This window comes from Syngnathus typhle, linkage group LG5 (genome assembly GCF_033458585.1).
Source record: "Syngnathus typhle isolate RoL2023-S1 ecotype Sweden linkage group LG5, RoL_Styp_1.0, whole genome shotgun sequence".
Classification (NCBI taxonomy): Eukaryota; Metazoa; Chordata; class Actinopteri; order Syngnathiformes; family Syngnathidae; genus Syngnathus; species Syngnathus typhle.
The window spans coordinates 3,398,717-3,413,320 of NC_083742.1; the positions used below are offsets into that span (position 1 = coordinate 3,398,717).

The 14,604-nt window shown below is 42.9% G+C and overlaps 1 protein-coding gene across 19 annotated transcripts in view; it reads right to left on the reverse strand.

Moving 5' to 3' along the window:
* The window catches only part of ehmt1a (euchromatic histone-lysine N-methyltransferase 1a), a 182,477-nt gene that overhangs the window by 31,516 nt on the left and 136,357 nt on the right, over positions 1 to 14,604 (reverse strand). The gene's annotated exons all lie outside the window — the stretch shown is intronic.

Sequence of the window (14,604 nt, forward strand, 5' to 3'; positions counted from 1 at the left end):
GAATAAAAACACCCTTGGAAACCAAAACTTGCCCCTCGTCGTGACTCGGGAGCCGCAACAAATGTTTCGGATTTGTGTAGGGTACAGACAGCAAACGAGCAGGTGATCGAGCAAGCGTCTGATACGAGAGCATTGCGGTCGCATGGAGCGTGTTTGAAGTTCTCTCTCGCGCTCTCTCTCTCGCTCTCGCACACACGCGCACCCACGCACACGCGCACACACGCAAACCGGATATTATACGGAGGCCGCCATTACAGATGCGCAAGACACGTCAGCTATATAAAGAGCGAGAGTTCAGTTCTCTACCTAAATCCGTATTACAGGTAATATTTTATTTCACAACACTTTGCCTTGTTCCTTTCTTCTCTGCTGTTCACTTCAAACTCGCTCCATGCGACCGCAATGCTCTCGTATCAGACGCTTGCTCGATCACCTGCTCGTTTGCTGTCTGTCACAATGTACCCTACACAAATCCGAAACATTTGTTGCGGCTCCGAGTCACGACGAGGGGCAAGTTTTGGTTTCCAAGGGTGTTTTTATTCCTCTTCAACGTCTCTCCCATACAGAGCCGCCTTTTTCACGTCCGCACGCGTCTTTCCCGTGCGCGCACGGAGCGCGGTGGTGCGTTTATGGGCAATCGGAGAAATCAACGCCAACAAAAAAAATTACATCCAGCCTAGTTAAGACCATACCAAAGACTATAAAAATGGGACCCATTGCCTCCCTGCGTGTGTGACGATCATTGGGACTTAAAAAAAAAAAAAAAATTTTTTAAAAATTCATAAAAATTGGGTGCGTATTATACATGAGTACAGGCTTTTTTCCAGCATCAGCATGCCATTTTTAGGGTGCGTATTATACATGGGGGTGCACTATACACGGAAAAAAACGGTACTGTAAATATGTTTTTAGAACAGCATTTATTATTATAACGATTTTTCTATAACAAGGTATAACACTCTTAAATGTGTTTTTAGAAATCCTATTACGCACTGCAATTGTGTGGGCACTCCCTGCCTTCTGCTGACGTGTGGGCAACATTCGTGCAATAATTCCTCAATTTAAAAGTTTTATTTTGAATTTTATTTTTTTTTAAATTTGGGAAAAGAAATCCGCGATGTAGTGAAACCGCGATACACGAACCGCAATGTAGCGAGGAATTACTGTAATTTGTACTGCAACTGACGACGTCAGCAGCACGCCGCACACCCAGCGTTTACATAAAGGACAAAGAATTCGATCGATGGATTTAATGATTTGGAGTGGCACAGATGGTTTGATAAAATTGTTGTTTATATTATAGCTATTTGATATGTAGTTTTCAGGACTGTCTCAGAAAATTAGAACATTGTGATAAAGTTCTTTATTTTCTCAAATGCAATTAAAAAAACAAAAATGTCATACATTCTGGACTCATTACAAATCAACGGAAATATTGCAAGCCTTTTATTATTTTAATATTGCCGATTATGGCTTAAAGCTGAAGAAAAGTCAAAAATCCGATCTCAAAATATTTTAATATTTCCTCAGACCAAGTAAAAAAAAGATTTATAACAGTAAAACAAAATCAAACATTTGACAATGTCCATTAATACACAGAACTTGGTTGGGAATCCTTTTGCACGGATTACTGCATCAATTCGGCGTGGCATGGAGGCAATCAGCCTGTGGCATTGCTGAGGTGTTATGGATGCCCAGGATGCTTCAATAGCAGCCTTTAGGTCATTTGCATTGTTGGGTCTGGTGTCTTTCAGCTTCTTCTTCATAACACCCCACAAATTCTCTATGGGGTTCAGGTCAGGGGAATTGGCAGACAGTAATGCCATGGTCAGTACACCATTTACTGGTGGTTTTGGCACTGTGCAGATATGTGAACCACAAATGAAATAAAACACTGAAAAGTAGCTTGGCTCTGGGGGCCAGAGGCCGCAGGCCCCCCTAATGGGGGACAGGGGCCACAGACTCCTGGATTTTGGCAGTATAGCAACCCAAAAACCATTAATTTCATCACTCAATTTCAACAGTTTTTAAAAAAAAAAATTCCTGCTCGCTGGGCTGCCAAGGTGAATATAATACATTAAAATGGCACAATCAATTCTGGAGTTTTTCCTTTTGATGAAAACTGTTAATTTTTTGTATCTATCTATCTATCTATCTATCTATCTATCTATCTATCTATCTATCTATCTATCTATCTATCTATCTATCTATCTATCTATCTATCTATCTATAATTGAAGATTTATTCTTTAACAATACCATAAGAATTACATGTAACATCATGTTACTCACATGTAAAACTCGCTTGTAAAAGTAAAAATGTACCTTTGTGTTTTTTGTTTGACTAAAAGTCGCTCCGGAATATAGGTCGCATTAGCCTTAAAATGCACAATAATGTGAAGAAAAAACATATATAAGTCGCTCCGGAGTATAAGTCGCATTTTGGGGGAAATTTATTGGACAAAATCCAACACCAAGAACAGACATGAACGAGCAACAACAGGCTAAACGATAGGTATGCTAACGTGACATAAACACAAACGAAGAACTGACGGGCCGGACGTAACATTCAGAGTTATTCAAATAGCTATTACATAAATAACACGTTTATAAAATCATCTGTGTCACTCCAATTCATTAAATCCATCGATCGTCCTTTATGTCAACAATGCCGGCCAGGTGCGTGCGGCTGACGGCGGTTGCACTTCAAAATATTCCACAGGTCCATATAACGATATACAGTGCCTCGCGAAAGTATTCGGCCCCCTTGAACCTTTCAACATTTCGCCACATTTCAGGCTTCAAACATAAAGATATAAAATAGTATTTTTTTGTCAAGAATCAACAAGTGGGACACAATCGTGAAGTGGAACGAAATTGATTGGATAATTTAGACTTTTTTTAACAAATAAAAAACTGAAAAGTGGGGCGTGCAATATTATTCGGCCCCTTTACTTTCAGTGCAGCAAACTCACTCCAGAAGTTCAGTGAGGATCTTTGAATGATCCAATGTTGTCCTAAATGACTGATGATGATAAAAAGAATGCACCTGTGTGTAATCAAGTCTCCGTATAAATGCACCTGCTCTTTGATAGTCTCAGGGTTCTGTTTAAAGCGCAGCGAGAACCATGAAGACAAAGTAACACACCAGGCAGGTCCGAGATACTGTTGTGGAGAAGTTTAAAGCCGGATTTGGATACAAAAAAAATTCCCAAGCTTTAAACATCTCAAGGAGCACTGTGCAAGCAATTATATTGAAATGGAAGGAGTATCAGACCACTGCAAATCTACCAAGACCCGGCCGTCCCTCCAAACTTTCATCTCAAACAAGGAGAAGACTGATCAGAGATGCAGCCAAGAGGCCCATGATCACTCTGGATGAACTGCAGATAACTACAGCTGAGGTGGGAGAGTCTGTCCATAGGACAACAATCAGTCGTGCACTGCACAAATCTGGCCTTTATGGAAGAGTGGCAAGAAGAAAGCCATTTCTCAAAGATATCCATAAAAAGTCTTGTTTAAAGTTTGCCACAAGCCACCTGCGAGACACACCAAACATGTGGGAGAAGGTGCTCTGGTCAGATGAAACCAAAATCGAACATTTTGGCCACAATGCAAAACGATATGTTTGGCGTAAAAGCAACACAGCTCATCACCCTGAACACACCATCCCCACTGTCAAACATGATGGTGGCACGATCATGGTTTGGGCCTGCTTTTCTTCAGCAGGGACAGGGAAGATGGCTAAAATTGATGGGAAGATGGATGGAGCCAAATACAGGACCATTCTGGAAGAAAACCTGTTGGAGTCTGCAAAAGACCTGAGACTGGGACAGAGATTTATCTTCCAACAGGACAATGATCCAAAAGATAAAGCCAAATCTACAATGGAATGGTTCACAAATAGATGTATCCAGGTGTTAGAATGGCCAAGTCAAAGTCCAGACCTGAATCCAATTGAGAATCTGTGGAAAGAGCTGAAGACTGCTGTTCACAAACGCTCTCCATCCAACCTCACTGAGCTTGAGCTGTTTTGCAAGGAAGGATGGGCAAGAATTCCAGTCTCTCGATGTGCAAAACTGATAGAGACATACCCCAAGCGACTTGCAGCTGTAATTGCAGCAAAAGGTGGCGCTACAAAGTATTAGCCCAAGGGGGCTGAATAATATTGCACGCCCCACTTTTCAGTTTTTTATTTCTTAAAAAAGTTTAAACTATCCAATAAATTCTGTTCCACTTCACGATTGCGTCCCACTTGTTGATTCTTGACAAAAAATTACAATTTTATATCTTTATGTTTGAAGCCTGAAATGTGGCAAAAATGTTGAAAGGTTCAAGGGGGCCGAATACCTTCGCAAGGCACTGTATGTATATACTGTATATACCAGGGTTGTCCAAACTACGGTTTTTATTGGGTTAGGGTTAGGGTTAGGGTTAGGGTTAGCAAAGAAGAAGTACTGGGCAGGCTAACAGGTTAGCGGAAAGATGCTAATTCGCGATCGTGCTAACACGCGCAAACGGACCTCTAAAGGAAATTTAACGAACATTTGGAGCAATACTACATTGTCCTAAAGGTTAGTTTGTAAAGAGACGGTTGCCTTGTTTAAGGATTTCAACTTAAAGAAAGTTATTGATTCTTGACAAAATTTTTTAACTTTTATATCTTTATGTTTGAAGCCTGAAATGTCGCGAAATTTTGAAGGGTTCAAGGGGGCCGAATACTTTCGCAACGCACTGTATAAATTATATATCACATAACTATTATATAAAAAATAATATTATCAAACCATCTGTGTCACAAAATAACTACCGTTTTTTTCCGTGTATAATGCGCCCCCGTGTATAATACGCACCCTAAAAATGGCATGTTGATGCTGGAAAAAAGCCTGTACCCATGTATAATGCGCACCCAATTTTTTTAAAAAAAAATGTTAATTTTTTTTTTTCTTTTCTTTTTTTTTAAGTCCCAATGATCGTCACGCACGCAGGGAGGCAATGGGTCCCATTTTTATAGTCTTTGGTATGGTCTTAAATAGGCTGGATGTATTTTTTTTGTTGGCGTTGATTTCTCCGACTGCCCGTGAAGGCACCACCGCGCTCCGTGCGCACATGTGAAAAAGGCATGCGGATGTGAAAAAGGCGGCTCTGTATGGGAGAGACGTTGAAGAGGAATAAATTGCATGTGTTACTGTCATGATGTCTGTTTGGTTTCTGTTCCTGTCTTCGGTAATGTCACCCTGTCTTTTTGTTCCACGACTTTGTCGGTCAGTCCTGTTGTTGGTTTTGTTGTACCATGACTTTCTTAAAAAAAAATAAAAAAATAAAAAAATAAAAAAAATTAAAAAAAAAAAATAAAAAAAAAAATAAAAAACAAACATTTTTTTTGTACCCATGTATAATGCGCACCCCAGATTTTAGGACAATAAATTAGTTAAATTTTGCGCATTATACACGGAAAAAAACGGTATTATATACATGTTCTCCCCGAGTCCGCGTGGGTTTTCGCCGGGCACTCCGGTTTCCTCCCACATCCCAAAAACATGCTTGGTAGGCCGATTGAAGACTCCAAATTGTCCCTAGGTATGAGTGCGAGTGCAAATGGTTGTTTGTCCTGCGATTGGCTGGCAACCGGTTCAGGGTGTTCCCCGCCTACGCCCGCGACCCCCGTGGGGACTGAGCGGTTCAGAAAATGGATGGATGGATAACTATTATATAAGCAATAACATCAAACCATCTGTGTCACTCCAAATCATTAAATCCATCGAGCAAATTCCTCGTCCTTTGACAACAACGACGCCCGTGCGCCCTGACGTCAGCCTTGTTGTTATTCCACAGATCTAGTATATAACTATATTGTAGCGTTAACAAAGTACAAGGAAAGACGTGGGTTTGGTAAACTGCTCTTTATTTAACAAAACAAGAGTTCAACGAACCAACAACTACTGAACTTTAACGATAAAAACATATACAAATTGCGACACGAAATAAATCAAATATTTATGACATAAATAGTTCACCGCCACACGGCCCAAAGCACCAGCGTGGACTTCCAGGCGTGTGGCGGCGTGGACTTCCATCCCCGGAGGTGGCACTTCCAGCCACGGAGGTGGAAGAGAGCTCCATAGAATAGGACCGGGCATGCGTAAAAGCCATGTCCGAGCCCCATCCACCGTCCCCGGACAGCCACGCGGCCGAGCGCCAGCCCCCGACTTCCATCCACGGAGGTAAAAGAGAGCTCCGTAGAGTAGGAGCGGGCGTGCGTAAAAGCCATGTCCGAGCCCCATCCACCGTCCCCAGACAGCCACCCGGCCGAGCGCCGGCCCCCGACTTTCATCCACGGAGGAGAAAAAGAACTCCGTAGAGTAGGACCGGGCGTCACTTGAAATCAAATTACAGTAATCCCTTGCTACATCGCGGTTTGTTTATTGTGGTTTCACGTTGTTTTTTTTAAATTTTGAACATTTTTGAAAATATTCACATATAAATTACTCCTCAGTATAAGTCGGCCCCCTCCCCCATCCCAAACTATGAAAAAACCCGCAATTTATAGTCAAAAAAATACAGTACATTTATTGACACAAAAAATGTACAGATGAGAAGTTGACCCTCCTTCGCGGATTTCACTTATCGCGGGGTGGTTTTGGAACCAATTATCCAGGAGACTTTATACTTAATTGTGATCATCATTCATCCATCCATCCATTTTATTTTATTACTCAGGTATTTTCAAAGCAAATTAATATTGTTGCATTTATTACTGTTTTTTTCCATGTATAATGTGCCCCCATATATAATACGCACCCTAAAAATGGCATGTTGATGCTGGAAAAAAGCCTGTACCCATGTATAATACGCACCCAAATTTTGATTCCTACTTAAGTCCGTGAACGTAAAATTATTTCAGAAAAAAGATCATCTTTGGGAACAACCGGATGTTATTCTGCCGGTCAGTATCACTGCGCATGCGCTAGCATACTCAATAGCGAAGAAATGTTTCGGATTTGTGTAGGGTACATTGTGACAGCAAACGAGCAGGTGATCTAGCAAGCGTCTGATACGAGAGCATTGTGTTCGTATGGAGCGTGTTTGAAGTGAACAGCAGAGAAGAAAGCGCATCTGTAATGGCGGCCTCCGTATGATATCCGGATTTAAAAAAAAAAAAAAAAAAAAAAAATTAAATTTTTTTGTACCCATGTATAATGCGCACCCCAGATTTTAGGACAATAAATTAGTTACATTTTGCGCATTATACATAGAAAAAAACGGTAATTTGCTTTAACATGACAGCGCAATATAATTAAAAGCTGACACAATAGCAATGTCAAACGTGTTCATTTAAGAAAAAGCCACACACGTTTTGTGATCAAATCTTTCATAAGGAGAATGATTTGAGTGAATTGATTTTACAATTTTTATTCCCCCTCCCCACCATCTGTCACTTTGCTTGGGACAAAAGGAGCCTTCAGAACTGAAATTTCTTCCCGATTATTCATTCAAATCAATTCACTCAAATCATTCTCGTTATGAAAGATTTGATCACAAAACGTTTCCGTCTGTACGACTGGTCTTTGAATGCACCCCGCTTCAATGGCAGAACGCGGATGAATTTAAAGACATCAAATGAGAATAATCCTTTATAAAAATTAAAATTGACTGACGCAAATGTGAGTTCTTCATGTTTTTATTGAAAACACCATAGTGCTGACGCCGTACGACGGCGTACGACATCGGTTTTCCGCTATAATTCAGTATAATTCGAGGTAGTCCACCCTCACCCAAAGTTAAGGTTTCATGGGAATATTATTGTCATAATTGTCTGGACCATATATGATAATTGTTTAATGGTAGTTATTGATAGATCTTGAAGATGTCAAGTTATAGGTGCATAAGTCTATGTTGTTCATGCATATAGCACGTTCATTTCAAGAGGGGAAAAGATGTGTATTTTGGGCTAACTCAAATTCCGTAGTAGAAAAACCCCGGAAGTGGGATGGGCATTCTGTGTTGTTGTGGTACGCCCTGTAAACGCACTGTGAGTAAGGAATAAAGCAGTTATCATTCACGTCGTTGTCCGCCCTATTCTTGCTATCTAAGAACATGGAAAATAGTAAGGATATAACATATATCACGGGTCATTACGACGAGTTTGGTGGACTTTTTACTGCTTCTTCCAACTCCTACCGCGCTGACTGTAACCTGACACTCTCTGGCTGCGTCTTGCCTCTTTTTTATTGTCGGACTCGGTGGACTCGGTCAAAATCAGCACCGAGTCCGGCAAAAATGACCGAGTCCGACTGAGTCCGAGTCCCCGAGGCCGAACCGAGTCCACAGCCCTGGTGTGAAGTAATAGAAATGACATGTAAAGGTTATTGCATAAAAGGTTTTACTTTTAGTAGGTAGTAAAGCATGGATATTCAAAAAAAGCATTTTGAAAACAAATGCATTTATTCATCAGTGATTCTCATTAAATACGAACCTGTTACCGTTTTTTTCCGTGTATAGTGCGCAAAATTTTACTAATTTATTGTCCTAAAATCTGGGGTGCGCATTATACATGGGTACAAAAAATAAAAAAAAAAAAAAATTTTTTTTTTTTAATTTTTTTCTTTTTTTTTTTTTTAAGTCCCAATGATCGTCACGCATGCAGGGAGGCAATGGGTCCCATTTTTATAGTCTTTGGTATGGTCTTAACTAGGCTGGATGTAATTTTTTTTGTTGGCGTTGATTTCTCCGACTGCCCGTAAACGCACCACCGCGCTTCGTGCGCGCACGTCGGGACAGCAAACGAGCAGGTGATCGAGCAAGCGTCTGATACGAGAGCATTGCGGTCGCATGGAGCGTGTTTGAAGTGAACAGCAGAGAAGAAAGGCAAAGTGTTGTGAAATAAAATGCACAGAACGGATGCGCAAGACACGTCAGCTATATAAAGAGCGAGAGTTGTTTTCTTCCTATTAGTTTCAATTCACAGTTTAATTAGCAGTTTCAATCAGCAAATAACAAAATGCGTATTACAGGTAATATTTTATTTCACAACACTTTGCCTTGTTCCTTTCGTCTCTGCTGTTCATCCTAAAACACAAAGGCGCTCTTTAAGCAATGCGACAGTGAGCGCCCGGCGCGCTGCACCAAATTAAGCTCCCTGCGCAGTGCGCACTGAGGTCCACTTAAATTTTAGAAAGTACATCAGGACTTTAAAAATATCTTCTAAATTTCAGCGACGGCTCTGTCACACTAATCGACCAGCCCGGTGCAGTTGGGCGGTCGGCGGCGCGCTACGGTTGAGCGTTCTCTCGCACGCTTTCTCTCTCGCTCTCGCATACACGCAAACCGGATATCATACGGAGGCCGCCATTACAGATGCGCAGAACGGATGAGCAAGACACGTCAGCTATATAAAGAGCGAGAGTTCAGTTCTCTACCTAAATCCGTATTACAGGTAATATTTTATTTCACAACACTTTGCCTTGTTCCTTTCTTCTCTGCTGTTCACTTCAAACACGCTCCATGCGCACGGAGCGCGGTGGTGCGTTTATGGGCAGTCGGAGAAATCAACGCCAACAAAAAAAATTACATCCAGCCTAGTTAAGACCATACCAAAGACTATAAAAATGGGACCCATTGCCTCCCTGCGTGTGTGATGATCATTGGGACTTAAAAAAAAAAAAAAAAAAAAAAAATTAAATTTTTTTTTAAAAAAAATTCATAAAAATTGGGTGCGTATTATACATGGGTACAAGCTTTTTTCCAGCATCAGCATGCCATTTTTAGGGGTGCGTACTATACATGGGGGCGCACTATACACGGAAAAAAACGGTACTATGAATAATAGTTTCCATCATTTCAGTGCCTGCAGGTCAGATTTATGAAATATATTCATCTAATGAGGCGAAATCACATCAAACGGGAAACATTCTGACCAAATACATCATCTTGACGAATCAGTGAAAGAATACATCTAAATAAAGTACTATATAAATCAATAGTATTGTTGGTCTCCGTTTTTTGCTAGTGCATCATGGTCTGGAGTAAAATTTGTTGTGGTAATTCTTAGGATAGAGCTGAGGTGTCGGTCCGTTAACCTCCGTGACGGGCTTTGTTGACGTTCATGTGGCTGAACGTCTGCTCACACACGTAGGTTGAGCCAAATTGTCCACTTTTTTTTAACATTTGTCACTCAGGGTCCACTTTTCTTTTCCTCGGGAGACTCATTTTAATGGAAAGATTCCAGGGGAAGGTTTGTGGGTGGCATTACCGTAAAACTATCTGAAAGCTCAGCGCGCGAATTACGAGAATGCGGACGTCACAGCCCACACTCAAAATTCAGCACTGATGGAAATAGAGCACGGAATGCGCCGGGTCCGTACTACTTAGTACGTACACTCACTTGTGAGCGTGCACCAAGCTTTCTGACAAGGCTTCCGGGAGTAAATGCGCGGGCGGCCGCTTCCCCATCTACTGGGGAACTATAGTAAACCAGCTCAGTATCCCAGCCTACAAGCGGCAATTAAAAACTTCTAAGCCTGTGGTGAGGACTGTGAGCAAATGGACAGTGGAGTCAAAGCAGGACTTCCAAGCCTGCTTTGACTGCACGGATTGGGGTGTTTTTGAAGCTGCAACTTCAGACCTGCATGAACTCACTGACACTGTGACATCATACATCAGCTTTTGGTGAGGACTTGTGCATGCATACTAAGACCTTCTGCATGTACAACAGCAAACCGTGGTTTACACCAAACCTCAGGATGCCGCGCAAAGCCAAGGAGGAGGCTACAGGAGTGGGGGCCGAGACTTTTTCAGGCAGGCCAGGAACACACTGACCCGAGAGATCCGGAAAGCTAAGAGGAGCTATGGGCAGAGCTTAGAGAGACCTCTCTGCCAATCCTGATCCCTCATCAGTGTGGAAAAGCCTGCAGAGCATCACGGGCTTCAAGAGACCTATGAAGAACCCAAGGCTTGCAAACCAGCTAAACAGGTTTTACTGCAGGTTTGAACGGTAAGACCACACAACGGGACCACCTGCATCACAATCAACATTCACACCTCCCCGCACAACCCCCTTGTTCACACCTCCATCGCCATTATCACCTACTCTCTCTCTTTCAGAAGCTCTACCCGCACTTCAGATCTGCGAGGTGTGTCAGATGTTCTGGAGACAGAAGGTCAGGAAGGCACCAGGCCCAGACGGCATGTACCCCTCTTGCCTGAAAGTCTGTGCTGAACAGCTGGAACCCACCTTTGCATGGATCTTCAACCGTTCCCTGGAGCTGTGTGAGGTGCCCTCGTACTTCAAAAGCTCCACCATCGTAACGGTGGCCAAGAGCCCACCATCACAGGATTGAATGATTACAGACCCGTCGCCCTGACATCTGTGGTCATGAAATCCTTTGAAGGCTGGTGTTGAGCCACCTGAAGGACATCACGGGCCCCCTGCTCGACCCCCTGCAGTTTGCCTACCGAGCAAACAGGTCGGTGGATGATGCGGTCAACAAGGGACTGCACTACATCCTGCACCACCTCAACACCCCAGGGACGTACACCGGGATCCTGTTTGCGGACATCAGCTCTGTGTTCAACACCATCGCTCCCAATATCTTCCACCAGAAGCTCATCCAGCTCGCGGTGCATGGCTCCACCTGTCAGTGGATTATCAGCTTCCTGACCAACAGGAGACAGCAGGTGAGGCTGGGGACCATCACATCTGACACCGGGACCACCAGCACTGGCGCCCCCCAGGGGTGTGTACTCTCCCCACTGCTCTTCTCTCTCTACACTAATGATTGCTCCTCAGGCGACTCTTCTGTAAAGCTCCTGAAGTATGCGGACGACACCACTCTCATCGGACTGATGTGGGATGGTGACGAGACTGCATACAGACAGGAGGTGGAGCGGTTGGTCCACTGGTGCAGCCAAAACCACCTGGAGCCAAACTCGCTCAAGACCGTGGAGATGAGTGGACTTTAGGAGAGACCCTTCGCCACTTCCACCCCTCACCATCCTCAGTAATGCTATTCCCACCACAGACACCTTCAAGTTCCTGGGATCCACAATCTCCCGGGACCTGAAATGGGCCGGCTACATCTGTCCGGAAGAAGGCCCAGCAGTGGTTGTACTTTCTGAGACAGCTCAGGAAGTTCAACCTGCCACCGGAGCTGCTCAAGACCTTATACACTGCCATCATCTAGTCCAGGGGTGGCCAACCCGCGGCTCGCGAGCCGCATGCGGCTCTTTGGCTGGTTTCATGCGGCTCTTTTACGTTCATATCAACATTTGTGTTTATTTTTCGTGCGTATTTGCTTCGCTTGAGTTCAATATGGTATTTTGGTCTAACGCGCATGCGCGTGAAGTGAAATCCCGCAAAGGAGGAGGGACAAACCCATTTGAGGAGTGTCAATTTCGCTCTCAAAATGGCAAGGAAAAAATGCACAGCTAAACGAATATATGACGATAAACACAGGGCAGAGCGATTGGTTTTGCTGGCTTTTTAATGAATGGCGACTGTGACTACGGGGGCCCATTAGGTCCGGAAAAGCTGACAAAACGCTAAACTAGGGGTGGCCAACCCGGCCAAAGTGGCAAGGAAAAAATGCACAGCTAAACAAATATATGACGATAAACACAGGACGTTTTTAACAGAGTTTAAGTTGTTTTTTGTTTAACGCAATGGCAAGCCATTCTGCCTGATATGTCGGACGTCATTAGCGCATTTAAAAGCTTCAAATGTTCAGCGCCACTTTAGCTCACTTCATGCCAATACCGATAAGGACTTTGCAAAAAGGGACTGAATTTCGCAAGCACAAGTTTGGACACTTTGAAAAGTCAGGCAGAAGAATAGGTACAAAAGCCATACAATGAAGTGGAGTTCGTTAAAAAATGCCTCAGTGACGTTATTGAAATCTTGTCTCCTAAAAACGACAAACTAAAACAAATGGTCTGTCCCGCCACATATAGTAAGTGAAAAACCTTGTTATGTTTTTGTTTGTGGAATTTGTTGAACTGAGAGTTTGTCTGTGTGAGACAATGCACACAATTTCATTGTTGAAAATGTGGTCTTTGGTTAATTTGTCATTATCATGTTGGTAGGTGACATAATAATGTCACACAATAAATTTGGCTGAGCAGAGGGTGTGTGTGTGTGTGTGTGTGTGTGTGTGTGTGTGTGTGTGTGTGTGTGCGTGTGCGCGTGAGTGTGCGTGTTTGTGTGTGTGTGGGGGGGGTGTTCATGTGTGCTCATGTGTATGTTGTGGCTCTTTGCGATGACACAGTAAAAAATGTGGCTCTTAGTCTCTGACTGGTTGGCCACCCCTGATCTAGTCTATCCTCTGCATCTCCATCACTGTCCTGTTTGGATCGCCCACCAAACAAGACAAGCAAAGATTGCAACAGACAATCAGGTCTGCGGAAAAGATAATCGGGACCAAACTCCCATCTATCCAAGACTTGTACCTGTCCAGGACCAGGAAATGTGCAAGTAACATCTCTGTAGACCCTTTTCACCCAGGTCACAGTCTGTTCAAACTACTCCCCTCCGGACAGCGTTACAGAGTGCTGTACGCTGAAACCAGCAGACACAGACACACCTTCTTCCCCCAGACTGTCGCTCTGATGAACTCACACCACTCATAGAGACTCAGAGACATCACTGTGCAATAACATCCTGCTCTCGCCACTTAAATGTTGTTAGTTAACTGAATGTTCTCAGTCACTTAAATGTTGTACAGAGGCTGAGATCAACCTGAGTCAAATTCCCTGTTTGGCATGCACAAACTTGGTTAATAAAGCTGAATCTGATTCTGATAGCAAATGATAATCTGTTGTCAATTGCACTACCAGAAAAGTTAAAGATAAAAAAAATAATAAATTAAACAGAAATGAACAATTTTATGAAATTTTATAAATATTTTTTTATTAGATTAAGTTTGTTTTATTATTGTTATTTTTGTATTAATAAGAAGGGTGATATTGGTGTTTGTGACTGCAGAAAACAGGCCAGGTTGCATCATGACATTTTTAATCCAAATTAAATAATTCAACCATTTTATCTTTTTTATTTCAACTTCATACGCAACAAATTACTTAATAATAACAAAATAATAATCCATCGTCTTTTTGTTGTTTGCGAGTAGGCGGCGCGGACGCGTAGTAGTGTGTAGAGTTAGTACGAAGTAGACAGCTCTCACCAGTAGGCTTTTTTTTTTTGCCTTTCCCTGTGCAGCGTCTCTGATTTTAGCGTCGCCTTAGTCCTTGGTGTGTGGACATTTAAATGAGGAAGTGTCTGTGTCACTGATTACCTTGCAAACGGACACTTGTGTGCACGTGAACAGAGAAGGGACAGAGGAGACACGCTCGCAAACGATCATGAGCGCTGGCTCATGTGCACGTTCCCGTTAAGAAGAGTTTCATTTCTGTGCCTCGCTCTGGAGCGCGCAGGTCCCCGCGACAGTGCCAGCGGGCCACTTGTTATTGATTTTATGACACAATGCTTCGGGCCAGTTTAAATTTAGACACGGGCAGCATTTGGGCTGGACTTTGGAAATGGCAATAGCAATAAAATAAAACAATAAAAATTGTCTTCTTGGGTCAGCCGTACCCATTCAAACTGTGAAAG